The sequence below is a fragment of the Grampus griseus genome, assembly GCF_964374135.1.
Source record: "Grampus griseus genome assembly, chromosome: 19".
Lineage (NCBI taxonomy): Eukaryota > Metazoa > Chordata > Mammalia > Artiodactyla > Delphinidae > Grampus > Grampus griseus.
The window spans coordinates 8813941-8841715 of NC_139013.1; the positions used below are offsets into that span (position 1 = coordinate 8813941).

At 41.6% G+C, this 27775-nt stretch overlaps 1 protein-coding gene across 2 annotated transcripts in view; it reads right to left on the reverse strand.

Annotated features, from left to right (window-relative positions):
• Positions 1 to 27775, reverse strand: part of ARHGAP35 (Rho GTPase activating protein 35) — a 122029-nt gene that overhangs the window by 86152 nt on the left and 8102 nt on the right. The window contains exon 2 of one of the 2 annotated variants that reach the window (XM_082677980.1): positions 11899 to 12089. The exons of the other annotated variant lie outside the window; for it this stretch is intronic. The gene's annotated coding sequence lies outside the window, so the exon portion shown is untranslated. The remainder of the gene's footprint in view (positions 1 to 11898; positions 12090 to 27775) is intronic. 2 annotated transcript variants of the gene reach the window in all.

Sequence of the window (27775 nt, forward strand, 5' to 3'; positions counted from 1 at the left end):
CCCAGGTATTCTAAAGACATGAGAGGGTGTGAATGACGGTGACCAAAATGGAGCAGCAGCAGATACGTTCTGGGACATACTGACTGGCACAGAGTTTTCGTCCGTGGAAGGTAGGAGACAAGAAGGTCAGCAGGGCTCAGACTATGAACAGACTGTATTTTTACCTGTGAGAATCTAACGTGAAAATAATCTTTTATCCCAGCAGTGTTACTTATTGTTGGTAACACTGCTACCTCAACTCCACACCTAACAAATTAACACAGTCTAAGGAGATGATCATCTTACGTGAAAGAAAACACCATTTGAATATGGCAATTATATTTCTACCGTTCAGTCCAATGCAAATTCAAATAACATGGTAGGGAAGGGGCAGAAAGCCACGGATTTTACAAAGGAAGCAAACAGCAAATATTTGCCCAGAATAGTACTGGTGGTTGCTCCCACTAGCACAGGCTACATACACCTACTCCTGTTTAGCGTAGGAGGGAGGATTTCCTCAAAGCCACAGAATCTTACTATATCCCCAGGGCTCTGGGTACAGGAAATCTCTGAAATGGGTCATCTGGATCTTTGGAAAGACTGATTTAAGTGTTTCACCATCTGGTCTTGAAACATGTAATCTCATACAACAGATGGGCTATTCTTGGACAATGGGGATGTATGTGCACTCAGCTCTTACTATGCGCTGTGCAATGGCCAGCACTCTCCAGAGGTCCCAATGAAGAAAACACAAAGGGATCAAAAACAATTTTCAAGGACTGATAGATGACTGTTTTGAAAATAATTTGGCCCAAAGTTAATTTTTTAAAGAACAGCTATGAAAGATTCTCTGACATTACATATATAATTTTTACAAATGTCTCTTAATGCTCCTTTTTTTTTTTAAGATTTATTATTTACTTATTTATTTTTGGCTGCATTGGGCCTACGTTGCAGCATGCGGGGTCTTCACTGCGGCACGCAGGATCTTTCATTGAGGTGCACAGGCTCTTCGTTGTAGTGCGCAGGCTTCTCTCTAGTTGCGGCGTGTGGGTTTTCTCTTCTCTAGTTGTGGTGAGCAGGCTCCAGGGCACGTGGGCTCTGTAGTTTATGGCACGTGGACTCTAGTTGTGGCGCAAGAGCTCATTAGTTGTGGCGCACAGGCTTAGTTGCCCCGTGGCATGTGGGATCTTTGTTCCCTGACCAGGTATCAACCCGTGTCCCCTGCACTGTAAGGCGGATTCTTTACCACTGGACCACCAGGGAAGTTCCAATGCGCCTCTTGATTTATTTTCCCCCCAAACCCTGGTAAAGGTACCTCAAATTCCAGCATAGAAAAACACAGCTCTGTTATCCTACCATCATAGCCGGCCCACACAGAATAAAGCAAATAGCCCATTTTTCACCATGACACAGTTCTCATGCAGAACTCTACAAGCCGGTCCCAAAGAAACAAAATTTCTAAGCCAAGTTATTCACAGGATGAAATCAAATTCCCCTGATGAATGAAGGGAGCTGCTTTCAGCAAAAGCACTTCCTTAAACTTTATCCTCAGCAGCTTTCTCTCAGGTAACTCTGGAGTTCTGATCAGGCTATCTGATCAAAGCAACTATAAACAAAGACAAAAGTGAAGGCTGAGAAATCTTTCTCACTAATGCAGCACAATTTCTCTGGGTTACCTATATTAAGAACAATAACAACACACAATTTCTGATAACCCGCAAAAATATTCCACGCCAAAGGAAATGCAACACCAAGGCCAACTGGAAACTGAAATTACTCGAATCCACCTTGGTATCACAGCCTATCTACCATTAATACAGTGAGCTAAGATTCTTACCAAACCAAGATACAAAAACACAGCCACATATACGTATAGCTGATTCACTTTGTTATAAAGCAGAAACTAACACACCACTGTAAAGCAATTATAATCCAATAAAGATGTTTAAAAACAAACAAAAAAAACACAGCCACATCTTACCTCTGAATTTCCTGGTATTTGGGCCAATTTTACATTGATTTTTGAAATGGTAAAGAAAACCTATAAAATTATCTCAGCAGTTGCTTCTGAGCACTTCTGATCTATTCAGTTTTTTTCTAAAGTTCAGTAGAAAACAACAAAGTTTTTTTGAAAGAACATTCTCCAAAACAATTTACCTGAATATACAAAAGTGGAGGTACCGTCCAGCCAAATGTGTCTTGCAGAGGAAGAAACAGGCATTTCTGTCAATTGGGAAAAATAGGTCGGCTTGTTTTCAAGTCCAACAGTAAGCCTTACAACAGTAAGCCTTACTATTCTGTTCCCCTGGTGGCAGTCTAAGATGACATGGGGATTTCAGCCCATTATCTCTAATTATTCCTCACTACTCATTTGCATTATTCTATAAGTTGCCGGTCCTAAAGCAGACTACTGCTAGTAATAAAAATTATGCCACATGTATGAACTTTCTTAATAAGAACGTTTGGTTTTATTTAATTCACCTGTACTGAAGATAAGAACAATGGTCACAGAGAAACATAAGAGAACAACTTCTAAATCCAGCAAATTTTAGTAGGGAACAATCTGAATTCACAGATTAAAGAACTTATTTAGGACTCACACTAGTAAACCAATACTTATATTTCTCCTTTCCATTTTCTAGCCTCCACACTTACTTATATACTTGCCTTGCTTCAAATAAAGTTAAAAGCAGAGGTCTGAGAGAAATGGAAAATGAACAGTTACAAGACAGAACATGGGAAGGAGGCTGGAATTAGCACAAAATCATGCCTTAGGCTCAATTCATCATATCTGAAAATCTGCTAAATTGAGGTGTTTATCCCTATCTTCTAGAGGTGATGGATTTATGAATTAATACATTTAACACAAAATGGATTTTCTGAATGAGAAGATGTTACACGTAGGCACTATTAACAAAAAGGTATTATGAAAAATATTTCTTACTCAAATATTTATCACCTCACTATCTGAAAAGCATATCTCAGGTTCCTACTTTGAGGCTAGGAAAGGAGGTACGATAGAAAAAGGATACGAGCAGAGCTTCTGTTCTATTTCTTGACCTGGGTTGGTTACACGGGTAGGGTATTCACTTCATAATTGTTCAGACTGTACACGCTTTATACACTTTTCTCTACAGTTTTTAAAAAAGGATACAATTCAGAGAAATGAAGAAACACAGGTTCACATAGCTAGGAAGTAGAGCTGGGATTTGAGCACACCCCTCTCTCAACCACTGGGATTCTCTCCCTTGTATACTAGGCCTCTCTGCCTGGGGTCCTGTCAAACAGGTGACTCTAATCCTCACGTACCAATGAGAAGAACAGTTGAGGAGCAGTGCCCTGGAGGGCCCCGGATGTTAACTGGCAGATCTTCAGGGCTATGGAGAAGGCTGAACAGGTGGAACACCAGACCTTCCAGCCTTAAAACAGAGCAACTCAATTTGATCTATTTTATATGTTGGGATTCCACATATAAAGAAAAGAATTTTTTCAACTTCTATAGTTTTTTAAAAAGCTCAAAAAACTTCATGGTTCAAAAACCAATTTAATAAGCAGACATTTGGTGGTCTAATTCCCAAGATTTTGCCAAGAGTCAAGAGTCATAAAGAGTCTCCTGTCTGTCCCTGAAAGGCTCCCTTCTCTTCTCATTCAGGAAACTTATGCAGATTAGTGAGAACCGAGACAGAGAGAAGGGAAACAACTTGGCTAGTAAGGGATGGTGCCCGTCTGAAAGGCCCAGGTCTAACACCTCCCCACCCCCGCCAGGCCTGCCCTCCTGCTCTAACATGCTGTCCTGGCCAGAGAACTGGAACGGCGAGCATGAGGTACGTATGGTGGGAGAGGTCGGGGGCAAACCTGTTTTGTGGTGGGCCCTGTCACAATCAGGAGAGTCTAGACTTCATCCTCTGAGGAACCCCCAGGCTTGGTCAGTCTGGGCTGAAAGAGGGAATTCTGAAAGCAATCTTTGTACTCTCCCCCTCCCTCCACCTCTCTCTCTGATATTATACCCTCACCCTACTGGGTAAACGCCTTCCGTGTAAAGGCCACTTCAAACCTGGTCATAATAAGCACCATGAAAAACAACTGCTTACGACGGAAACGCTGACACAGTGGTGGTGTAAGATGCCCCTTTGAAAAGCCTTGTCAGGGCTCAGTCTTTGTAATTTAGTGGTGGCTCACAGGAAGTGCCTGAGAGCCAGATTCTTTCTGACTGTGCTCAAGGCCATAATTTCCTTCCCATACTTAAACCGATGACCCTGTGTCTCACTGTCAAGGGAGTTGGCCAAGGGGAAAGGGCAGATAAATAAGAAGCAAAATCTGACGAAAACTGGCCAAAAAAAATTCCTAAGATTCTTCTTGGGATTAACGACTAAAAAGGCTTCTAGATGAACCAATCCGTTGTCTCTCCAAATGAAAGCTCCTTGAATGCAGAGCTGTGAGAGCTGTCAGCCAACTCCTTCAGGTAACAGATGAGGAAGCTGAAGAGGAAAAGGGAAGTCACAGAAGCTGCCGTCAGACCTGTGCTAGGGCCTCTCCCGCGTCTCCCCACCCCACCCCACCCCAGGGCTGTTTCTACACACCACTCTCTGCCATGGGTTAATGAAACCCTTTTCATAAGGTTAATGAAATCCGAGAATCAAAATGATCAGGAAGGGGACAAAAACAACCTCTGTCCCTCATCATATGTATACTTTCATGAGCTTCTGCTATATGTTCCATATAGCACCTATCTACTACCCATTACTTCAAGATAAATTTCAAACTATAAAAGTAACATGTCCTGTTGAGGAGTCCAAAAATAACTAAGAAAACACTTGTAGTCATATAAGGAATTTAATAAATAGCATTTTCTATAAAATGCTAGCTTCATGATTTTCCCTTAGATAACAGACCAGAATAGTAACTAGTTCCTCCTTATCAACCACCATTCCTTGAAAGTCCTTGGCCGGTAATTTTCATGAAAACTAATGAGTCATCTCTTACCACTACTTCAGCCCTCATACTTAAGAAGGAAAACAGGTTCAACCTACTCTTCCATGACAGCTGTCCTACCTACAAGAGGAAATCACCTTGACCTCATGTATTTGGCTGCTATTCAGAAAACAATGTCTCTGAATTCAAATTATCAAAAATATACTTACATTGGGTGACAACATACCTTTCTCAGTTACCTGTGCACATAACGCTCACACTGTTTCATCCCAACATAAACCCCCTGTTTCCCTCATTGACCTCACCTCCCACTCCCCAGGTTACACATGGCCCCGGGAACATATCACAGCTACTTTCTTTGGAAAAGTCTTAAAATCAGTGTACAAGAAATAGCTACTGATTTCTAACTCACACGAGAAAGAACGGAATAGAAAAATATACCACCATTTTAAAACCTTGTCAGCAGACTGACTTTAACTACCTACAGCATCAGCTATGCTTAAATGAAAACTTTTATAACATGGCTAATGTGACTACTATAGTCTGCAGAAGGAAGAGAGGATTTGGTAACGAACTGAGGTGACTCAACCAAGCTCCTTCACTTTCTGCACGTATCTTCCCAACTCCTCAGACCACTCACTTGCTCCTGCAATCCAACTGCTATTTCAACTTTCTGCTCAGAAAACCCACTGTGTTTAACAGAGCCTGTCAGGGGCTTAATTTTGTTGTCCATAACAGGATGAGCCCTCTGGCTATCGACTCCCCTAAACAGCACAGGTGTCAGCCTGTAATCTTATATAACGTGTCTATACCAAAATACTCTGTCAAACACACCAGGCCTTCAGGTCTTCCTCATTAAGGACATCCCGAGTTACACTTGGTTGAAGAGATAATATACACTTCCCCAAGCCTTCTTGCCCAGTGAAGAACGTTACACAATACATATACAGTATGGTGGGATTTCTCTCACTGTTTTTATTTTTAGAGGTGGGGCGGGCAGGGGTGGTTGTAATAACTTGTCAGTCCTTGAATGTATATATTCCTCCACTGTCTTATTTAAAACATTAGAGCAGACCATTTCAAAGATGACAATTAAAATCTATGTAATCATGGCTTGTCAAGTCTTATAATTACATGAGTTAAAAAAACTTAAGCTACTGAACTCCATTTTCCATATTGACTACCTAACAAAAGCTCAACTCAACCAGTTGAATCATGAGAACTAAAAGCCTAGTCAGGAGCAATCAAAAGGCAATTGAGCTTGAAAGCTGTATGTCCACATTCCACACAGTTAAGGCTGCAGTAAGCCAATGGCCTGGACAGGGCTAGAACGTGTTCGATACAGCCTTTTCACACCCCTTCTTGATTCCTCCTCCAAAACCCATATTCCTACAGGCGCAAACCACACTCTACAATCTAATACAGTAAAACCAGTGTTGTCTGGAGTCACAAAGTTTTATATGTGCTTGCTTCTAATTAAAGACCATTCGATTTTAAGAACTTAATAAAAAGGCCAAACCTGTATCATTCCACAAGAATGCCAAGAATGCTAAGTACCTAAATAATATTCTTCCAAAGTGACCTTTATTAAAGGCTGCCTCTACTACTTTGCCAACTAACACGTCAGGAGGCAGAAACATTCCTACCTATCACAGGCTACTCAACTCCGTTTTAAAAAGCAAAGTCAGGGCTTCCCTGTTGGCACAGTGATTAAGAATCTGCCTACTAATGCAGGGGATACCGGTTTGAGCCCTGGTCCGGGAAGATCCCACATGCCACGGAGCAACTAAGCCCGTGCGCCACAACTACTGAGCCTGTGCTCTAGAACCCGCGGGCCACCACTACTTAAGCCCATGCGCCTAGAGCCTGTGCTCCGCAACAAGAGAAGCCACCACAATGAGAAGCCTGTGCACCGCAACGAAGAGTAGCCCCCGCTTGCCGCAACTAGAGAAAGCCCACTCACAGCAACAAAGACCCAACGCAGTCAAAAATAAAATAAATTCATATATATATTAAAAAAAAAACAGCAAAGGCAAGTGAAAAGGCCTTCCTCAAGTAACCACAACAACTCAAATTCCTACAGCGAAAAGTACTACTACAAAGTCTTTAAAGTGGCAAAATCAAAGTTTAAAAAACCACTTACAGTGCCTGCAAATGACTCAGAAGAATTCTGAGAAAGGTAATATCAACATTTTAGTGGTAGAACACTTGGAGTGTAGCCAAGAGGCCTGGACTTTCTCCCTAACTAGGTCATTAAATCTCACAGAGGGGAGGGGAGGGGAGGGGAGGGGAGGGGAGGGGAGGGGAGGCACACACAGACACAAACTAGTTAAATGGCATCTAACAGCCAAGCTGTCTTGACAGCTTTCTTCCGTCAGCAGGATCCCTGGACAATGATGTTCTTCAAGGAGACAGGTAGGTCTCTTGGGGCTAATGATAACCTAAGTGCATGCAATTATAATCAGACTGATAACAATCAACCCCTACCCTTGGAACAGACACTCAAACTCAACAGCTGAGAAAGAAAACATATCTGCTTCCAGGGAAGCTAGATCCCTACAGCGTCAAGTGTTCTTCCCACCCTACTCTTGCTCTCTGCAATCCATACTCTGTACAGTAGCAAATCATCTTTTTAAAGTACAGATCTGTTCTTGCTGATCTCCTGCTTACAACCTCTCAGAGCTTCCCTCTGCCCTTCTAATAAAACCCCCAATTCTTATACATCCCTATGTGATCTCATCTCCACCACTCTACTTCTTTCTCAGGGACTCTAACCACTGTGGCCTTTATTCAGTTCCCTGGGTGCCCCATTCACTTATTCTCATTCAACCATTCAACAAAAAAATACTAAGCCTTTGTAAATTACCTACTATTGTGCCAGGCACTACACTAGGCACTGGGGATATGGCAATGAACAAAAGAGACAAAGATCCTTGCCCTCCTGGAGTTCATATTCTAACAAAGGGTAACAGACAATTACAAAACAGAAAAGTGAGGGAGTTAATAATGTGGGAGGCTGGTTCCAGGTAAACAGCAACTACAAAGACTCTTAAGGCCCGGTAGGGCTTCCCTGGTGGCGCAGTGGTTGAGAGTCCGCCTGCCAATACAGAGGACACGGGTTCGATCCCACATGCCCGCGGAGCGGCTGGGCCCGTGAGCCATGGCCGCTGAGCCTGCGCGTCCGGAGCCTGTGCCCCACAACGGGAGAGGCCACAACAGTGAGAGGCCCGTGTACCGCATAAAAAAAAAAAAAAAAAAAAAAAAGACTCTTAAGGCCCGGTAATATTTTTCCTTTAAAGTGTTTCTTGTTAAATTGTTGACTCCAAGAAGATGGGGACCTAGTGTCATATCTATTCCCCTCTCCATTCAACCTCAGTACCGCACATAATACCTGGCTCAATTACTTGCTGAATGGGATACGTGAATTTGTGTCTAAAGAAAAAGCCAGGGGCTTCCCTGGTGGCGCAGTGGTTGAGAGTCCGCCTGCCGATGCTGGGGACGCAGGTTCGTGCCCCGGTCCGGGAGGATCCCACATGCCGCGGAGCGGCTGGGCCCATGAGCCATGGCCGCGGAGCCTGTGCTCCGCAACGGGAGAAGCCACAGCAGTGAGAGGCCCGCGTCCGCAAAAAAAAAAAAAAAAAAAAAAAAGGTTAAGATGGTTAAAAAAAAGAAAAAGCCAAAAAGGTGTCCCGAAGTAATAAAAGTGTCACCTCAAGTTATCAAGGCCCCTGCAGAGGTTACACAGGTTTCAGATTTACTAATAAAGTTTATGACCAGAGTTAATTTAGTGCCACTTTGAGACAGATCCACACAATATTATTAGTCTTACTCACTAAGGTACCATCCCAGAGAGAGGTAAAAGCATAAAAAGTAGAGAACAGAGACCTTCAAAGATCCTAAAGTAATTAACACGTCCAATTTATGTGGAAAAACTAACAGAAAATGAGAATTCATTATTTCTTCCAATGGCCTGCCCCAACCCACTGATATATATACCAGTTAAAAGCTTATCTCGGATTGCATTTTCCTCTCCAACTCCACTACCGTGGCCTTAGTTGTGTCCTTGTTATTCCAAAACTTGTACCATCATGTGGGTTTCCTCACTGGTCTCTCCCAGGCCAAAGCATTGCTCTGTGTTAATTTTAGAACAGTTTTGTCGCAACACCTCCACCCCAATTTGACTCCAACCTACCTTTCCAACCTTATTTGCAACTATCCTTCAATAAGAATTCCAAGCTCCAGATAAACTGTTCCCTGAACCTGCCTTGTACATTCCTGCTTTCACCCAGGAATACCCCTTAGCTGGAATGCCATTACACTTTTCCACCTATCTGAATGTTATCAGTTTAAAATAATGCCTTCTCCGCTCAGGTCCACTATGACAAATTCATCATTCCCAAGTAATGCTAGCATTCATCTGGCCATACCTACACTTTCTATACTCTTCTCTGTATCACCAGAACTGAAAGCCTGCAAACTACATTTCCCAGACTCCTTTGCTAGCTGGCTTCCAGTTAAGAATCTGCCAAAGGCTAGAGACTGGATGGCAGGAAGAGGGATACAACACTTTTCCTGCTTCTGGTTATGCCTGCAGCAGCAACGAGCAACTGTGGAGGACTGCAGGCAACTGCACACACACCACAGGTTCTAGCAGCATCAGCGGAGCACTGGTTTCTGGGTTCCTGCTGAACTGCGGCAATATGGCTCCAAGCTCATCTGTGAGTGCAGACTCCTGGGCTCCAGCCCAAACGCAGCTTTCTGATCTTTGGCTAAGAACCCCCTTCTCCCTTGTGCTCCCCACCACACACCTCCTTTCCTCCTTTTGCTCCTCCAGCCCTTCCACAACCTCTGTAACAAATTCCTCTCTGCTTGAAGTATCTAGAGTGGTTCCCACTTTCCTGATTGGACAATAACTGATCCAACAGCAGATAATGAAGAAATAAAAATAGTAATATCAACTAAATGGAAAAACATAAAATGTCGAAAGAATGAAGACCACCAATTTTTTTTCCACCAATTTTTTTTAATTTCATAAAATGAAATCCTAGAAAATGTCTCCCTAGGTACATTACAATGTCATTTTTGAGTTCTAAAGATTAAAATGCTAGTTTAGCTGTATATTTATTTAGGTGTACATTTTTTTTTAAAGGAAGTCAGTATTGCTTCTCTCTTTGACTCACTGAGTTTCTAGGGAACAGAGAGAATCCTTCTATGTGTTTCCTTCTATGTTTCCCCAGAACCTCACACACAGGAGGTACTTCTTAGATGTCTGGTGTCTGACTGATGTCTGTTATACAGCTGTGGGATTCACAGAGATTGGGGGTGAAGGCCAAGCAAATAGCCTAGTTCTAAAAAGCAACTTGAATACAAATCTCACCCAAAGCACTCAACAAAGGATTCCAAAGCTCTTTCAAGTCCTGAAATGCAGCCACTAGGGAAGGAAGGCGGAGGAGTTCAATTGGCACATGAGGCAGGGACTTTTGCCTCCTCTTTGCCGAAGCCACCCTCAAACCTCTACTTCTGATGAGGGTCTCTATTTTTTTGTTAAACATCTAGCCTGAAAACCCCATTACAAAAAACTGCCCAGAACACAGTTCACCTTTCTTAGAAGGATGAAGAACTGAATCAATCCAGAGCAGATGCAAGCCTCCAGCTCCTGAAAGTCCGTGTTTCCAACCTGCTCAGAGGCCACTTGGACAGCTCTGGGTCTTATCTTAAATTCAATTTCAGGTATTATTTTAAGCCTAGATAAAGGTAAGAGGTGCTAGAGAGTGTACATTTTTTAAAAGGCCAAAGAAAAACCCGGTAACTCTGGAGGTTAACAATTATTAAAACCACACCTATGGCCCTTCATCACATCATCTGCTGACCCAGTTTTCCATTAACAAAAAAATGTTTCATGAAATGGAAACCTTAGAGAAGATATAACCTCCAACCAGAGCACAAAGAAGCTTGATTGTCACTGGTTTCCAGGCTGACTGATGAAACTGGGCCATCAGCTGTTGTCATTTTCATACTTCATCTGCCAACAAACCTAACAGATAAATGCTTTAACATTTTTAGCCAGTCCATTATTACTTCTAACAACCTTACCACAGGAAACCATGCTGTACAACCCAATATAAACATTTTCCAAGTGTTAGGCACAATAAATTCCTTTCAGAGACTGGAAAATGAAAAGGTCTGATAAAATGGGATTTACTGAATGCTTCATAGATAATCAACTCTCAACAAACTGGAATATACAAAAATATACCTAGCAATTACCACAGGAAATCACATCTTTCTCTGATAATTAAGCCAGCACTTCACAATGAGGGGCTTCGGGTTCATCACTTAGTTAACATTTACTGAAGGCCTTCTTGGGGCCAGATGAGAAATAAAAGGACAGAGCAGGAGTCCCACGCCAACGTGAAGTCTTCCCATTGCACAGTATGTGGGGTAAATGAGGGAACAGAAAATGCACTAGAATTGGCTTTAAATACACACACACGCCTACACTAGTTGTTTTCCCATTTAGTCATCTCTCTTTTATACAAGTAATAATAGCAAATATTCATGAGCCAGGCACAGTACCAAATAAACAATATACATATACGATTTCATATCATTTTTCACAATAACCCAAGTCAGGTACTATTATAATCCCCATTTTACAGATGAGAAAACAGCCTCGGAGAGGTCAAGCAACTCATTCTAGATCACCCAGCTTCGTGTGGCCCTAGCTGCCTGCTTCTGAAACCTATGCACATGGCTTAACCCCAACACTGCAGTGTTGCAAAGGCTGAATGGACAAAACAGCTGTGCAGCTTGAGCTTTCTGGAGAAAACAGAGGCTACTATCGCTATAATCCATTTGCTATTTCAGCAGAGCTCTCCACTATAAGAGGAACAGGCTTTTATCTACCTCGAGGCAAAACTTTAATAATATGCTCCCCATAAAAATGTGTGCGCGCCTTATGTTGCTCAAAGTACTATTACATACCTTGTCTTACGGCTTCTTAAACCCACTTGGGAAAGGGAAAGTAGGTCAGGATTCAATATGCTGTCTCCTCAATGGGCACACTGATGTCACCCAAGACTCAGAAGAAACAGAAAGTCTCTCGTGTTTTAACCACAAAGACCATTTCCAAAATAAGACTTGATGGAAAATGGTTGTCTTTAAACTTCAGTAATCTGCAATTAAGAATTAATATGACTTCAGTCATCTGAGCATTAAATTGTGAGAAAACACAAGTACTTGCACCTTTCTTCAGTTCTCAAACAATGTAAGGGAGAAGATGCTATAAATTTCTGCCCTTGAATTCAACCTCATTTTTTTTTTCTCAACCCATTGCAAAAATTGATCTCTACTCACACAGCAAGTACACCTGAAAAGTCACCAAAAAAAAAAGTAATTATGTGACTCCACTATTATAGAAATACTCTTTAAAGGCTCTGGAAGAAGCATCTTCCTTACTGATCAGACTGCTGTGTTCATATGAATCCTGAGGGGGTTAGCCCCCAATAAGGACAATCATAAAATTAAATTCTATGGAAAGAAAGTCAGTCTCAAATTTAAAGGAATTAAAATATCTACACTAAAAAATCAGTGGGTAGGTAAAAATTCATCTTTTATCTCAATCCCAAGAACTCACAAACAGCAGAGTTAAGACGTACCACAGGAGACAGCAGGAAAGGATGGAAGTCTTTCCTTTCACCAAAAGTGAAAAACACCAGAATAGTGTAAACAAAGTCAATTCCATTTAAAGTTTCAAGGAAAAAAAGAAAAGAAACATCTCAAAGAATGAATCAGAAGTGACATTTTATTCATAAATCAGAGTTATCTTAGAAATTTCACAGCATTGCTTAACACTCAAAAACTCTAACCTCAAGGTAAGAATCTCACCTTATCAGGTCATTTTTGACAAAATTCACCAGATATAAAAGGAATCTTGACTTTATCCATGAGCTTCCGAATTGTGTAGAAAATGATTTCCCTTGAAACCCACAGGCAATGGATTGCATCCTAATTGCATCATTCGCTCTCTGTTTTGAGGGTTCTGGGACAATTTTAAAGACAAGGGAGTTGTGCTTTAAAATTTTCATCCTAGGGGCTTCCCTGGTGGTGCAGTGGTTGAGAGTCCGCCTGCCGATGCAGAGGACGTGGGTTCGTGCCCCGGTCCGGGAAGATCCCACATGCCACGGAGCAGCTGGGCCCGTGAGCCACGGCCACTGAGCCTGCGCGTCCGGAGCCTGTGCTCCGCAACGGGAGAGGCCACAACAGTGAGAGGCCCACGTACTGCCAAAAAAAAAAAAAAAATTTTCATCCTAATCACAAAATGCAAGCACTTGAAGAAAAACTATCTCCTGCAGTTATGGTCAAACACCCCATATCAGTAGAGAAGTTTGATTTTCCCCAACATGCAGCCTTCACCACCATGAAATTGCATTTAAGAATTTAAGAGACAGGGCTTCCCTGGTGGCGCAGTGGTTAAGAATCCAACTGCCAATTCAGGGGACACCGGTTTGAGCCCTGGTCCGGGAAGATCCCACATGCCGTGGAGCAACTAAGCCCGCGCGCCACAACTACTGAAGCCCGCATGCCTAGAGCCTGCACTCTGCAACAAGAGAAGCCACCACAATTAGAAGCCCACGCACAGCAACAAAGACCCAACACAGCCAAAAATAAATAAATAAAATAAAGGATTTAAGAGACAGCCTGAAATCTTCAGGGGGAAAAAAAACAGAACTCAATTAAAAGGCTGAAACAAACCCTACGTGAAAAAAATTCAGAAACATTCATAAGTAAATGTACTCTCCTCAAATACATTTTTAGTTGGGGAAGATGGTATTACAAATCTATATCCCAATCCTGTTAAGGGATTCACTTATAATGGAAAGAATTAAGTGCCTGACTCTACCTAAACCCTGGGATCATTAGTTCATACTCCTACTGGTGCAAAAAGCTTCTATCCAATCTTCCTATGTTAATGTGCTTACAATATGGCATGAAAACCTCACTGGGGATTGGCTAATGTAAAAATGCTGGCAGTGACCTTCATACACATTTTAAACATTTTTAATGTTTAAGTTATAGGTCAAAGACGGGGGGGTGGAGGGTACTCAAAATATTGATAAATAAGAGAAGAGCACTTTATAATCTTCAAAGCACTTTCCCATTTAATCCTCACAACAATCCCAAGCAGAGATTGGTGCCCCATCCTCCAGATCACAGAATTTTAAGGCTGATGAAGGGACTAACCCACCCAATACTGGGTGGGACAATACTACTGGAACAGAAGCAGGGGGCCTTGTCTGGTTGCTCCCTATCATATTCTCATAGCACCTGGTACACAGCAGATGCTCATTAACACCATCACTATTACATATTCAAAAAAAGTCCAACCCACTTTCCAGAGAAGATAACCCCAGTCCAGAAGTGATATTACCTGGCCAAGGCCGTAATGTTGGCTACCTATTCCCCACACTCCTGCTTCCTAATTCAGGGTGGGTTCTTCTCCCTACGCAGGCTGTCACTGAGGCTATAAAAAGGGTTTCCCAAACTCCCTCCCAGAACTCAGAACTCACACTGGCATCTGATCATTTTTTCTGTTTTCAGTAATTTTTTTTAAACACCTTTATTGGAGTATAATTGCTTTACAATGGTGTGTTAGTTTCTGCTTTATAACAAAGTGAATCAGCTATACATATACATATGTTCCCATATCTCTTTCCTCTTGCGTCTCCCTCCCCCCCCCATCCCACCCCTCTAGGTGGTCACAGAGCACCGAGCTGATCTCGCTGTGCTATGCGGCTGCTTCCCACTAGCTATCTATTTTACGTTTGGTAGTGTATATATGTCCATGCCACTCTCACTTTGTCACAGCTTACCCTTCCCCCTCCCCGTATCCTCAAGTCCATTCTCTTGTAGGTCTGTGTCTTTATTCCCGTCTTACCCCTAGGTTCATGACCTTTTTTTTTTTCCTTAGAGTCCATATATATGTGTTAGCATATGGCATCTGGTTTTCTCTTTCTGACTTACTTCACTCTGTATGACAGACTCTAGGTCCATCCACCTCACTACAAATAACTCAATTTCGTTTCTTTTTATGGCTGAGGAATATTCCATTGTATATATGTGCCACATCTTCTTTATCCATTCATCCAATGATGGACACTTAGGTTGCTTCTGTTTTCAGTAATTTTAACCTGTATCTTTTTCCTCCCTTTAGCAGATATTCGGTCCCACCTTATGCATCATTCTTCACTTTGGTGCCTAACTCTATACAAAGGACTATGCCTCTGGAGGACAAAAGATGAATGAGAGTGAGTGCTTTCAAGGGATGTATAAGCTGATGACAATTAAGAAAGGCAGCATCAGGAAGGAGCTCTGAAGCACAGAGAACTGGACCTGCAAATTATGGGAGAAAGCAGAGTCTAGGGAGAGGGACCAACATGAGGTGATAAAACCTTAACACATGTCTGGAAGAAAACAAGTGATTCAGCCTCATTGGAAGTTACAGTACAGGGAAGAGGAGGCTGAGTGATGACCTAGAATCAGTCTGTGGAATATGTGGGCAAGAAGCTGGCATTTAATTCTTCAGGTAGATTCTTACTCCCTCTGATACCTCTCTTCCTTTCCTACGTGTCCCCCTTCCTCCCAGCTTAAAGAATAAATAAATAGATAAGGGTGGCACACAAAAGCTTTTGAGTATTCACTCTATATCCTCATTATGTTCTTTTTATTTGGATCAGTTCTCTCAGTAATATCTTACTATAATGGATAATTTCAGATCAAGGGTACCAACTGGGACTCTATACTGACCTAATAGGTCAATTAACCAATTCTTAATCACTTGGCAGTTAAGGATCCCTTTGACAATCTGATGAAAATATGGACCCTCTCTCTCAGAAAAATGCACTTACACAAAAAAATTCAGGAACCCAGATTAGGAACCTTTCGCTAGTAAAAAGTATGGAACAAACAGGACTAACCAAAAAAAAAAAAAAAGACATAACCGCAGTTTCTAATACGAACCAGGAGTACCCAATTCCTCCCATTCACATATGTAGAATCTCTCTTCTGAGTGATGTAGTAATTATCATTAGTGAATAAATAAAATGAGAGAATTTCTCCAAGTTTTATAATCTCCGTCAGCTAGTAACAAAACAGCTTCTACTTACTGGGCTTGACTACGTCATGACAGGCCCTCTGCGAAGCAGCTGATATGCAGTCTATAACGCTAAAGTCCTACATAATAGTTGTATCTCAGAAGAAACCGAAGCTCAGAGGGATCAACTGACCTGACTCAAGGCTACTCAGCTGGCAAATGGCAGAGCTGGGTTTAGAACTCCGGCATTTTGACTTCCAAAGGCCATCTATACTGCCTCCCAGCAAAAAGGACCTTGTCACCATATTGATTATGGGGAGCGATCAAAAGATACTGCCATCTCCTAGTAAGTAAACAGTCCAGTCAAAGGTTCCAGTCCAGTATTACACACCCTATGTACAGGTGGCCAATAAATACATGCTGAGTGACTATGGGCAAAGAGAACCTTGTCCACAGAAGGGGGGAAATGGTGTCAACAGTCTTTAAAAGAGTTCCACGTGAATGCGTGTGTCACAGCTTGGACCTCAGTCACTGTGGTATTTCCAACTGGGCCTCTCCAGCTTGTCAATGACCCTAAGCACCATGAGGTGCTATGTTACACCCCTGCATGCAAAGGTTTGCAAAATATCAATGACGTAATGAGATAAATCAACAGTGAAATTTATTTTTATTTATTTATTTATGGCTGCATTGGATCTTCGTTGCTGCGTGTGGGTTTTCTCTAGTTGCGGCGAGCAGGGGCTACTCATCGTTGTCGTGTGTGGGCTTCTCATTGCGGTGGCCTCTCCTGTTGCAGAGCACAGGCTCTAAGTGCGCAGGCTTCAGTAGTTATGGGTGGCGGGCTCTAGAGCGCAGGCTCAGTAGTTGTGGTGCACGGGCTTAGTTGCTCCGTGGCATGTGGGATCTTCCAAGACCAGGGCTCGAACCCGCGTCCCCTGCATTGGCAGGCGGATTCTTAACCACTGTGCCACCAGGGAAACCCCAACGGTGAAATTTCAATAAAATAAAGTCTGGATAATTTTCCCTTTATGATCCTATTCTACCCTGTACACATCTTCCAAGACTACAGCCATGACACTACATGACAGTTGTTCCCTTGAGACTATTAGCTACCATTTCTGAGCACTTACGTTGTATATCACTGAAAGCCTATTTAAGGCCAGAACCTAGTCATTTTCATCTTTATATGACCACTGCTCAGCTACTTAGACCTAGCAAAGTAGTAATCATATTTCAAATACAAAGACATTTTTACTAAACAATGAGAGAATACATGAAGGCTTAAGAGCCATAAACCAAGCTTCCAAAAAGAAAACTTACACACTCCTCCCTCCCTTAGATGTTCAACAGTAGACGCCTCCAAATAAATATCAGGGAAAAACAAAACGCAGGGCCCAATCTAAAACGGTGAAATAAAAGGGAGACAAAATGAGGCCATGGGTGTCAGTGTTACTCTAAACCAGTGGTTCTAATCTTTTCTGGGTCATGGATTCCTTTGAGAATTAAAAGAAAGCTACAGATCCTCTCTTCACAGAAAATAAACAGAACCAAAATTCAGCACATACTCTTGACAGCATCATGGACATTCCCCCATCTCAATCCCTTAAGGGTCCACAGACCCTTGAGTTCGTAACTTTTCCTTAGAATCCGCATCTCTAAGCCCCGTCTAACTAGATGCAACCCAAATTCATCAACCTTTTTGTTCGTTAGAGGTCATACCGACATAAGGGAAATTGAAGACAGAGGTAATAGATTTAGCACTGGCAATGTCTCACTGCCCAGCGCAACAAAGGGCGCTACTCTCACTACCTGATTCATGTTATTATGCCACAGTAAAAAACTGTGGGGTAAGCATGTTCATTCTCCCCCAAATAGAATGTAAGAAATTCAAAACCAGGCGTCACATCTGACAATATTATCTAGATAATGGCTTACTTAAAGAACAGACTTAAAACAACCTACACGTTATCTCTTAGTGTAAAATGAGATATAACTTAATGTAGTACAGGAAAAGATAGTCTGGTACATAACTAGCAGATTTTAAAACAAAATATTTTCCTGAATTGGACCCCTGGGAGCTTGAAATACAAGACTGAGTTTGTTAAAAATGTGCTCTCTCATCTCTAAAGTCCTGATTTCTCTCTCTATGGCAGGGATTTGGCCATCTATGGCATATGTGCCGCTATACAGCAAACTACAGCCACCATTCCCCTAAAGGAATGAGGGAAACTGCCAGTGGGGTCTGAGAGGGTGAGGGGGTGTGAGCAGGAGTCTTGCTTCTTGTTGTAAAGATATTTATTCAAGAAACATTTCCTGAACATCAATGATGCCTAGATTCCTGGGTTACATGCTTAGAGATAAAGTGGTGAAAAGTACAGCCCCTGTCTTCAAGGTGTTAAGACGTAGCTGGATAAAGAGAGAAGCACGCAGACAGTCAGAGCACAGAGTAATAAGTAAACTCGGGCAAGGGGCTGACCACTGCAGGCCAGGGGAGGCTTTCTGAGGGAAATAAAACCTAAGGCAGACCTAAGGAATTAAAAGGAATTAGTTAAATTTTGTGTTTTTGTTTTTTTGGTTTGTTTGTTTGTGGGGGTTGTTTTCGGTTTTGTTTTGGTTTTGGTTTTGGTTTGGTTTGGCTGGGGGTAAGGGGTGGCAGGAAAATATACCATAAAAAAGAAAACAGTATATGAAAAGAGTCAGAAGCAAGGACCTCTGGAAGAGCTACAGTCATCCAACGTGACTGGAACACTGACTTTAACGAGGGAAGTGGACAGAGAGAGCGGCAGAGCTCCCAGAGGGCCCTTATATAATCTAAATCTATGTAAACCCCACCTCACTTAGTGAACTCACAGCCCTTAAATGCTCTTGCTCTTCCTGACTTTTTCTCTAAACTTACTTTAGAATAATTTTAGACTTACACGTGTCAAAACAAAGAAATTATCTCCGGTACAAAAAACTAAACTGCAGACTTTATTTGGATTTCAGTTTTTCCATTAATTCTCTTTTCTGTTCCAGGATCCAATGCCACATTCCACTTAATTCAAAGACTTTAAAAAATTCCTTCCTTTACTCCTGAGCACCACAGTTTTATCATTTTTCATCACTCTATCCATGCCTCGCTAGGCCCCAACATCACCAGCCCACTTACAATGTAAATACTACATCATTTCAGAACAGAATGGAAGTTCCCAAAAACAAATGATTTGGAGTAGGGAAAACCATTAGGGATTCAAGGAAATTTAATAAAAACTAAATCAGGGCTTCCCTGGTGGCGCAGTGGTTGAGAGTCCGCCTGCCGATGCAGGGGACACGGGTTCGTGCCCCGGTCCGGGAAGATCCCACATGCCACGGAGCGGCTGGGCCCGTGAGCCATGGCCGCTGAGCCTGCGCGTCCGGAGCCTGTGCCCCACAACGGGAGAGGTCACAACAGTGAGAGGCCCGCGTACCGCAAAAAAAAAAAAAAACTAAATCAGTGACCTTTTTACATGGGAAAAGCGTATGCACGTGAGCACACACATACACACACGCCCCCTACCTCCCCCTTTACAAAAAGAACTTGGTGCTGCTTCCACTATGGAAAAGAAATGACAGCAGATCCGTTTCTGCTTCTTTAGTCTTGCTAGCAAGTAATAAATCCTTAAATCTCTCTCTCTTCAGATACCCCAATCATCCCAAGAAGGAATCAAGCCAAAAACACCGGAACACCCGACTTATCCTCAAAACAAAATGCCAGCAAAAGCATCTGGGATGTGGAAGTGGAAAGAATGATGATTCGTCCTCTTAAGATTTTCACCAAGGACTCCTCTAATCATTAGGACAGAATTCCATCGTGTCACAACAAGCTTCATAAAGCTACCTGACCAATATTAGTCATACTTCTATTAAACGTATGACCCTTTCTATTATATTTATTTTAAGCCTCCATCTCCGAAAATTCCCAAACCTACAACAACCCTGGTGAATTTCAATTTGTAGAATCGAGGATGAATCCTTTGCAGAAATCACTGAAATGCCAATGAAAACTGGCAATTTCTTCTACAACTAAAACACAATTCTTAAAAATGGCTATTCCTAGGAAGTAGAATTTAAGGAATATTTTAACTTTCTTTACATATTTCAGCTATTTATCTGAGGGCTATTTATCAAACATTCATCAAATACATAAGAAGCATGGTCCTATGTCAGAGTTAGGAGAGGGAGGAAAAGAAGAATCTCTCCCTTGTGGAGGATACAGTCTACATCTGCACTCCCTAATGCTTTGCCCATTTAAAGTTTAATCAAAGTTAAATAAAATTTAAAATTCTGTTTCTCAGTCCCACTAGCTACATTTCGAGTAGAAACACGCGGCTGGTGGCCATTGTAAAGGACAGAGGTGATTAGACAAGGCTGATCTAAAAGAATCCCTGATGCTGATTCAGAGCTTGGAAATAGAGAAAGGATCTGGGCAAGGTTTCCGGGAAGACATGCCTCTGACATGGTTATTAAAGTGAGCATTCCAGGCTGGCTGATGACACACAACACATGCCACTGGCTTTCCCCTTGAACATCATGCAATACCAAAATTCCCAGGGCTATTCCCCAAATATCAAAAGCAAATTTTTCAAGGAAGCATAACAGAAAGAATTGGGTAACAGGCTTTGACTGTATTTTGCTAAAGTAAGATTAGATGAAAAAACTAGATTATAAAGTCCAATTAGGACCTCACTAAAAAGGAGGGGCAGAAAATGGAACTGGAATTAACTGCTAGATCATTCTGGAAATCTTTAACAGGTAAGCTAAACTAGAGATCAAGGGGACAAACGAAAGAATGTACCATGTTCATCCAAATACCCTTCAGTGGGAGAAACATTTCCCAATAATCAAGGTCAATAATTAAGGTGAAACTGCAGAGACACAGAGAGAAAAGAGAGCACACACACAAAACCAGCCTGGTAAAACTGTGTAACAATTTGGTACTTTCTAAGGGGCAGGTGTTTTTTTCTTACTCTTTTCTCTGAATCCACCTACATTACCTAAACACATGCTGCCCTCAGTTCCCTCATCTGTAAAATGGGCACAGGAATAGTACCAGTACCTATTTCCGAGGTCTGTTAACGTGGATTCCTTGAGTTAATACATGTAAAGTGCATAAAACAGTGCCTAGCACTTAGAAAGGACTAAAGAAGTATTGGCTATTATTACTGCAGGAGTCTCTGAGGACCTAGTTTCACTTGGTGGAGAGTAAAAGGATTTCCCTAGGGGTGAGCTCACAGGGGAGAGGGATATTGTATTGACTGTCATATTGGGAGAGGGGTTTTGAAAAGTCACATCTGTCCCAAGCTGAGCGAGCTACACAGACATCTTCCAACCATGTCCTATGGGCTATTATAACACCCAAAGCCATGGGGGACAGCTGCCAGAACTTCGGCAAGCTTTAGGATTTAGCTGTGGACCCCTGATATCAGGACTTAGGATATCAAAGTCCAGTTTTTTTCAAAAATCCATCTTGGCTTACCAGCTGGACTATTCTATCCTTCATTCAGGCATTAATTAGGCACCAGTGACGAGTTAGGCACTTTATGAGGAAAAGTGAAAAGCAACAAATTCCTAGCTTTTTTTTTTTTTTTAAACAAATTCCTAGCTTTAAGAAGCAGAAGACAGGAATTCCCTGGTGGTCTAGGGGTTAGTACTCGGCGCTTTCACTGCAGTGGCCCAGGTTCAATCCCTTGACAAGGAACTAAGATCCCACAGGCCATGGCAGCCAAAAACAAAAAAAAAAGAAAAAAGAAAAGAAGTAGTAGTAGAAGACAACTATTCTACTAGGAATTTCTCCTCCAGGTATAATCTCACACGTGTAAAATGACATATATTCACGTTTCCCCTACAGCACTGACTGCAAAAGCAAAGAACTGGAAACAAATCCAATATCCATCAATAGGAGACTGGCTAATTACAGTGTATCTGTGTAGTGGAATACCACGAGGCTGTAAAAAAAGAACAAGGAAGCTTCCTTTGTGCTAACACTGAACATCTCCCAAAATATTAAGTGGAAAAAAGGCAGATGCAGAACAGTAATCATAGTATGCTACTATTCACGTAAAGGGGGCGGGGGGGAATGCATACATACTTCTATTTGCTTGTTTATATGTGCACAAAGTATCTCTGGAAGGAAAAAAATATCTCCGGTAGAACACTGATGTCTCCAAAGGGGACAGGTGAGTGGGTGGCTGAGGAACAGGGATAAGGGAATAGTATGGGTATTTTGTGACTGCTGATTCAGACATACAAACATATCACTACACACACAAAAAAGTGATATGTACAACATCACCAGCAAAGTGCTAATGGAACAGAGCTGAGGAACAACCCCAGGAAGAAAGGTCTCAATAGTGTACACTTGAGAGGATGCTGAAGAATGAGCAGGAAATTCACCCATCAGAGGATAGGTAAGGGAACTCTCAAGAGGAACCAGCTTCATCAAAAACACAGAGGCAGAGCTTCTCTGGTGGTGCAGTGGTTAAGAATCCGCCTGCCAATGCAGGGGACGTGGGTTCGAGCCCTGGTCCAGGAAGATCCCACATGCAGCAGAGCAACTAAGCCCAGGCGCCACAAACTGAGCCTGTGCTCTAGAGCCCGTGAGCCAAAACCACTGAGCCCACACCCCTTAGAGCCTGTGCTCCGCAACAAGAGAAGCCACCGCAATGAGAAGCCCGCGCACCGCAACCAAGAGTAGCCCCCAATCCCTGCAACTAGAGAAAGCCCGCACAGCAACAAAGACCCAACACAGCCAAAAATAAATTAATTAATTAATTTTAAAAACACACAGAGGCAGAAAAAGAGCAGAGCGTGTTCTGGAGACTGGGAAGGCACGATGGGCCAAAGCGTATAAAGGATTCCATAGAACACACTAGTGATCTGGACTTAATCTTACAGACCATAGAAAAGCACCAAAGGTCTTAAAGCAGGGGAGCAACAGTCAGGTTTTTGTTTAGTGCCTCCAGTGACTTGTTGAGAATAAACGAGAGAGGAAAGAATGAAGAGGACACCTTTGCAGGAAACTTCTGCAATCAAGCACAATACCCTACTTCTCGGAATTCCCAGTGGCACAAAGCACAGGGGATTTCGCTTAACCGGCTTAATACTCAACTAATCATTTGAGGATAACAAGTTCTATCAACTGAACACTTACTATATGCCAAACATTTTTCATACATTACCCCGGTTTCTCAAAACAACCCTGTGAGATAGCTATTAGTATCTTTACTTTACACATGAGAAAACTAAGGCTCAGAGAAGAGCTTAAGGTGACAATAAATGGAGGAACTGAGACAGGTATCTATTTAATACCTGTCCACATGCTACTCGTGTTGGCCTGTGGCAGTTTTCTCCAGTCTATGTAAAAATGAGAATTAGAAACATACACCTACATAGTCCACGTAAAGCTGCCAACTTCCTTGAAAATGGCTATCTTTCGGGAATTTCCCGGCCGTCCAGTGGTTCAGACTCTGCGCTTCCACTGCAGGGGTCCCTGGTTGGGGAACTAAGATCCCGAAAGCCTCGCGGCCAAAAAAGAGAAAATGGCTGTCTTCTATTCTAATAGTGGGTCCTTTTTCTTCAAGGAAATAATGGTGAGTAGTTTCCCTTTCTTTCTATTTTTTTAATGTCCTCCCTGACGAAACTAAAAATTGGTAAATTAATTTTTTTTTCCCACCACCATATTGTCAACTGGTCTGTAAAAGCCAAGTCTGGAACTACTGCACTAATAATGACATTACAGAGCATTTACCATGACGCAGGCATGATCTTAAGCTTCTTAAATACACTATCTGTTTTAATTTGCACAGCGATCCTATGAGTAGACACTATTATATGCCCCTTTTTATAGATGAGGTGCCTGAAGGCACCAAAGTTTAAGTGTGTTGTCTGAGGGTGCAGAGCTGGCAAGAGGTGGGACTGGGACTCGACCCGAGGCCATGCATCATGATGGGAGAAAGAGTAACTGAGGCCTCAGTGCTAACACTGTGAATACTAAACAGACCTCAACAACTGCTACTTGGCCTATGACCTACAACATTTAGACGTGTGAGACCCTGCTAAGACCCTAAAATTGGCTGCTACCTGGGGTGGGTTACAAGATTACAGATCAATAGCATGTGCTGTTCTACTGATTCAAAACTTCATCAGGCTTCCTCTAACATGCTGGCCTACCTAAACAGTTTAATTAATCAAACTGTGCTTTTTCATCCTCCCAGAAAACTGAAAGACTGTCCAATGTTACAGAATTCCACATCCACTGTTGGCATTTAGTTCTCCAAAAAAAATGTGGACACAAAAAGCCTTTGTAGCAGGCAGAATAGGTATTTAGGCCCATTTTATAGACAAGAACTCAAGATAAATGACTTGTCCAAGGTCACAAAGTTGGTAAGAAGCAAAATGAAAATGGCAGAAAGGGTTTTTAAAGAAGTTTAAAGAAGTTTCTTGAAGAAACCCAAGAATCTAAGGACTAAAAGATTCCAGAGACTTTATTTTTCCTGGTTTCTCTCAAAAAATAGTATCTTTAATTCAACAAATACTGTGCTCCTAATGACGTGTTCTAGGACAAATGTGATGGGTTCACAGAATAAATAGGGAAACAAAACAAAAAAACCCTGTGGAGCCTCCAAGCTACTTTGCAATTTCTTCCTCATGTCTAAACGTAAACCCCTCACACTGCAAATGAACATCAGGTCTTCGATGCTCTCCCTCGTGAAAGAAAGAATGACCAATAAATGAACAGGTATATGTGTGTGCAAATGTCCTGTTAATAACAACAATAAAAACAAAGAAGGTAAAATTTTTAATTTCCAAATTATTCCGTATTCAAGATAAAACTTGGACCACTTTCTTTCTCATAATAAGATGATATCTGTCTTCCTAGTCAACGCATTCTTGTGTTGAAATGTTAAGTCGCACTTAATTCTTTAAGATAAGATCGGGGAGAAAAAAAAATCAGGCCACTGGCCTTCTAAATTTTTTACTTTCTGGTACAGAAACAGGGTGTTCCTTGTGTCACTTGTAAGGGAAGAATTGCTTTTGTTTTATAAATGGCATATAAACTCTCAGAGAGGAGGAGGCATGTTTTGTACAACTGGTACTCTAAACAGTGTAGACACCCAAACACTGGTTGAATGGGGAGGAAAAGGGAAAAATAAAACTTGTCTCCCTACACCTCTAGCCTTTGGAGCTCAGAGAACCAGTCTGTTCCCTCTTCTGCTTAATAGTCCTTAATTATTTAAGTTATTTAAATATTTAAGTAAAATTAATCAACTATATTAAATAAAAAAAATTATTTAAGTAAAATTAATCAACTATATTAAATAAATAAAATTATTTAAATCTGACCTAAAGAATTTTTCGGCCCATAAAAGGGAAGATATAACTAGTTCCATGTCCATTCCTGATTTTGACCAAGTTAAGGAAAAAGTAATGTACTAATGGCTCCTTTAAAACAAGCATGGTTGGGGTGGGGGACACCTTGGTATAGCTACAGCTATCAGCCATGAAGTAGACTTTTATCTTCCTCATTTCTGGGGTAAAATCAGTTCTGTACAGTGTACAGCACACCAGAGAAAGTGGCAGAAAGCAGGGGCTCCAAGCAAAGGCTCTGAACCAGACTGCCTCAGGGACCTATCAGCCCTGTGGCCTTGGGTACGTTCCCTCAGGAAGCCTCAGCTCCCTCACTAGAAAATGAAATATCACCCACCTCAGAGCAGAGGATTACCGCGAGGAGCATATGAGGGAACACTCAGGAGTCTCCTGGTACTCAGTAAGCATACTGCTGTTATTGACTGGTAATACTGCTATAATTTATAATTCAATTATTGTGCTAAGAAAGGGTAACTGCCTTACCTTCAAAGGTACTAGAGTCCAACAGGCCTCACTATTACTAATTTCTTGCTTTTCAGCTCACTTTTTCCTTCACATGTTTTCAAGAAAAACCAAACAATACAACTGCTATGTCAAAAAAAAAAAAAAATTGTTTAACCTTTTTTTCCTCTGAATCAAAAACAGTAAAATCATGGAAAATGGGAAAACTCAGAAAAAAAAAATTTGATCACTCGAAATTCTACAGCATGAAGATAAATACTAACAGCATTTCGGCATATTTCTTCCACTTTTTCCCATATATATTTTTAAATAACTGGAACCACACTGTTTATAGTTCTATATCCTGCTTTTTTCTCATACTTAATTTTATTTTGTGTGCACTTTCCCATGTCAAGAATTCTCCAAAAACATCCTTTTTACATGACTCCAGACTTTTCCATGAAGTGACCATTCCCTTAAAGTTAAAACATTTAGATTGCTTCTCTTCTTTCCAATACACATCACTATAATTAACATCTTTGTATAAAATCTTGGTCCTCATCTCTAGTTTTTGGTCCATATAGATACCTATAACTAGATCAAGGATTGTGTCTCTTAAAACATTGCCAAACCGCTTTCCAGAGAGTTCACACCAGTTTGCGTGCCTGACAGTCCCATCATGATGTCACAGCAGTGACCATACCTATTTCCTTTCAATTCCAAGTAAACAGAGACCCAAAAACTCTGGAATTACAACACAAATAGGAAAGATCTGTTATTACAAGATGCTTTCGACACTTGTAATTTGTACGAGATCACTATTACCCCATTCATTATCAGGTATATGACCCCGAACAAACTTGGAAAAGTTATAAACATGATCCTACACATTCACATTTGTACACTGAAGTCATGACTGAAGGGCCTTACAGATAGAGACTCTCAAACAGTTTCCAAATTATGAACAATTGTGTGGAAAGGAAATTATGCCCCATCATATGAAAAAGGGGTCTGTACAAGATGTAGAAAATTCAGAAATGTACACTTAAGATTTATGTACTTTTCTACATGTTAAGTTGCTCCTTAATTAAAAAAAAGGTAAACAAAAAGAAAAAATGTTAAGGGAATCTGTACATAAGAAAATATGTATTCCCTGTATATACACATACAACATCAAATCACAAGTACTTTAGCTCAACTGACCATTTTTAAGCCTTCATGGCTGTTGACTAATACTAGGCATATGCCATAAGCCACTCCCGCAACAGTCAGCGTCCTTTTTCCTCATTTATCAACGGTTTTATGTGCATTCCTCAACTGACTGACCAATCAGTGGAAGAAATTTCCTATAGGTCAGCAGCATTAAAATATTCAATGATATCAGCCCGTTAAAAATGATATTACAAAAGCAGCATCTACCAGTCTTCCACCTAAAAACTTAATAAGCACTTCTGAAAAATAAAGACCTAGAGATACTTTTTTTATTCCCCAATAAATTTATTTATTTATTTATTTTTGGCTGCGTTGGGTCTTCGTTGCTGCATGCGGGCTTTCTCTAGTTGCAGAGAGCGGGAGCTATCCTTCACTACGGGGCACGGGCTTCTCATTGCGGTGGCTTCTCTTGTTGCAGAGGACGGGCTCTAAGCACATGGGCTTCAGCAGTTGTGGCACATGGGCTTAGTTGCTCCGTGGCATATGGCATATTACTGGACCAGGGCTCGAACCTGCGTCCCCCGCATTGGCAGGCGGACTCTTAACCACTGCGCCACCAAGGAAGTACAAGACCTAGTACTTTTAATCACCAAGCATTTAGGTACACTACTCCCAGTGACACAATTCCCTTGAAGTGAAAGCCACTCTAGCTGAAGATGCTGATTTCAAGAATCTAATAATCTTGTATTAATGCAGTGCTGACTTTCATTTGAACACAATCAATTTGTTACT